We start from the raw sequence: 3,267 nt of genomic DNA, 5'->3' as shown, positions 1-3,267 counted from the left end.
GCGTTGAGATGTGTTTTTTATTTTAAATATTAATCAAACGAACACGTAGATTCAACATGGAAACAAAAAACTAATTTAAGGCTAAAAAACAGGCTGTGTTACATCTATACTTCTAGTCAACTTCAGTCAGTTATTTTTGGGTAATTTGGTCGGAAAGAAACCAACATTTCTTATAATGAAAGTTAGAAAACAACAGAAGGTTAAATACATGTTGGTGAAGTCTCTGTCTATCACTGGAGGAGGTAACTACTATAGGTCTATGGTCCACTGATAATATTAATATTCTATCACTGGAGGAGGTAACTACTATAGGTCTATGGTCCACTGATAATATTAATATTCTATCACTGGAGGAGGTAACTACTATAGGTCTATGGTCCACTGATAATATTAATATTCTATCACTGGAGGAGGTAACTACTATAGGTCTATGGTCCACTGATAATATTAATATTCTATCTCTGGAGGAGGTAACTACTATAGGTCTATGGTCCACTGATAATATTAATATTCTATCACTGGAGGTAACTACTATAGGTCTATGGTCCACTGATAATATTAATATTATCAACTGTGTGTCTGTGGTGACATCTCCTGGGAAATATCCTGTATTACACTTTTCCTCCATTGTATACAGACAAGAAAATAAAAGTATGAATGCACACTATTTAACTATTTAACGATGAATGGTGAATCAGTAATCTATATAAAGGCTATAATCAGTATTTTTGCTTTAACAAACATCATTATAATCTTGGCTTCTGAGCAACAAAGTGAGAAAACAACCAAAAATAACTTCAAAAAATAGAGACAAGAATGTCTCAAAAAGTGAGAAAAACTTTCCATCAAATAAGCTGATTAATATCTAAAGACTAAGTGTGTTTTTGTGTGATTTGTGTGCCAAACAGGAGAGCCAAGTTCCGTCCAGGAGGCCTGTGGACCATCTGATCCTGGACAGACAGAAGCAGGATGCTGCCAGAGAAGAGATCCAGGACTTCACCAAGAACCAGCAGAGCTTCAACATGAAGACTTGGTGGCTGCAGACTTCAGACCGACGCTTCCTCCAAGGATCCGTCCAGAGACAAGTCGGAGCTGCTCTGACCCAGCAGGAGGTCCCGTGGACCAGAGGAGGGACAGGTCGGTCTGGGACACAAAATATCAAAATATCTCTTATTCAAGATTCCTTTCTGCTACGTTCAAACTGCAGGCAAAAGTGGCCCAAATCAGATTTTTTTTTTGGGGTCCAGTGATCAGGTCAGACTTTTTCAGAAGTAGTGTGAACACTCAAATCTGGCCCAGATTTAGACCACTTCCATATGTGGTCCTGAAGGACCAACCAAAGGCGCTGACAGAGATAAACAAAAGTTGTCCTCGAACTCCGAAAGTTTTGAATAAACTTTGTCTCTGTGAAGCTTCACACTGGAATCTGATATAGGGCACATTTTAAAGGTCATGATCGCATCTGAGGAAAAGAATCTGAACTAAGCATTAAGACTTGTGGTGTGAACGTAGTCTTATTTGTCATTTAATGCTCCACTTAAAAACAAAACTGTGTTTCACACATCCACCAGTCACAAAATAAATTAGTGCTAGACAGCAAAAAACTTTAAAATTACGAGCTCAGATATGAAAATAGTTCATAAATCAGCCAAGATTACGCTGAATTAGAATTGAATATAAAGTTATACTGCCACTGGAGAATCGTCTAAGCGTTCTTCTTGATTTTTCTGACTTTCGTATATTAATTAGACTTCTAGATTTCCATCAGGCCAGATGTGTCCACGGGGTCTGAACACAGACACAGTTACGGTATTAAGTACTGGACTTATGTGACAATACTTTGTTTTGTACTTTGATCTGATCTCCACCTGGCTGTCTGTCTCTCACCTGCCCCCCCATCTGTTTGTCTATCTGCCCCCCTGCCTGTCTGTCTGTCTCCAGGCTGCGTGTGCTGCTGGAGGAGGAGGAGCAGCAGCTCCTGCAGGAGATGGAGGAGAAGATGGAGACTCCGGTGGAGAGACAGGCGAAGATGAGAGAACGAGCCAAAGCTCTGAGAGAGAGGAGAGAGACAGACAGGCAGAAGATGGTCTCAGAGAAGATGGATCAGCTGTTTAGGTAAACAGAGAGACAGACAGGCAGAAGATGGTCTCAGAGAAGATGGATCAGCTGTTCAGGTAAACAGAGAGACAGACAGGCAGAAGATGGTCTCAGAGAAGATGGATCAGCTGTTGAGGTAAACAGGTCCACTTCCTCCTCCCTTTCACATTAAAAGCCTCCCAGCCTGCTCTCATTAATGGAGTGTCCAGCAGCAGCTGTCCCCAGTCTGAGTGAAGGTCTCTAACTCTGATCACTCCCAGAGTTCTGGACACTCCCAAACCTTCTCACGTCAAGGACCCCCAAACACACACTAGACCACAAGACCCCATCTGAGCTTTCTGCACAATAAAAGACAAGAAAAAAAGTTGTAATATTTAAAGAAAAAAATGTAAATATTTAAAGAAATTTTTAAAAAATATTTTAAGATTTCTTTTTTTTTAATATTTCAAGATTGTTTTTAAATATTTCATGACAAAAAAATTGAAATATTTCAAGAAAAAAAATTCAGATATTTTAAGAGAAAATGTTAAATATTTCAAGAATTAAGTTTAGTAAAGTTGAACTACATTTCACTCGTAATACTTTTACTGCAGTAAGATTTTGGAAGCAGTGGAGTATTATCATTGAGGGAATCACTACTTTTCCTGCAGTAAAGTAATCAGATTACTGTCTCTAACACCAGTGATCAGTGTGTACCAGTATGTGTCCTGTAGTAAAGTAATCTGATTACCAGGGACCAGTGTGTACCAGTATGTGTCCTGTAGTAAAGTAATCTGATTACCAGGGACCAGTGTGTACCAGTATGTGTCCTGTAGTAAAGTAATCTGATTACCAGGGACCAGTGTGTACCAGTATGTGTCCTGTAGTAAAGTAATCTGATTACCAGGGACCAGTGTGTACCAGTATGTGTCCTGTAGTAAAGTAATCTGATTACCAGGGACCAGTGTGTACCAGTATGTGTCCTGTAGTAAAGTAATCTGATTACCAGGGACCAGTGTGAGGAGCTGAGGGCGGTGCAGAGCCAGCGCAGAGAGCAGCAGGTGTGTTTGAGCGAGCAGCTCAGCTGGTGATTGGCCAGCAGCAGGCGCCAGCGCCAGCGGCAGGAAGAACAGCTGTTTGCTGAGCTGTGGGAGGCCGACCGGCGAGCCAAAGACCAGAAAGAGGAGCAGG

The 3,267-nt window shown here is 40.7% G+C and overlaps 1 long non-coding RNA gene across 1 annotated transcript; it reads left to right on the top strand.

Moving 5' to 3' along the window:
* Nucleotides 1-1,116: 1,116 nt before the first annotated feature.
* On the top strand, nt 1,117-3,146 carry LOC114571537 (uncharacterized). The gene is made up of 3 exons (XR_003694660.1): nt 1,117-1,137; nt 1,942-2,115; nt 3,086-3,146. It is a non-coding gene; the product is annotated as an uncharacterized LOC114571537 (long non-coding RNA).
* Nucleotides 3,147-3,267: the final 121 nt, after the last annotated feature.

The sequence above is a fragment of the Perca flavescens genome, chromosome 16 (genome assembly GCF_004354835.1).
Source record: "Perca flavescens isolate YP-PL-M2 chromosome 16, PFLA_1.0, whole genome shotgun sequence".
Taxonomy (NCBI): domain Eukaryota; kingdom Metazoa; phylum Chordata; class Actinopteri; order Perciformes; family Percidae; genus Perca; species Perca flavescens.
Note: the sequence above shows the minus strand (reverse complement) of the source record. Positions and strands in the feature narration are given on the sequence as shown.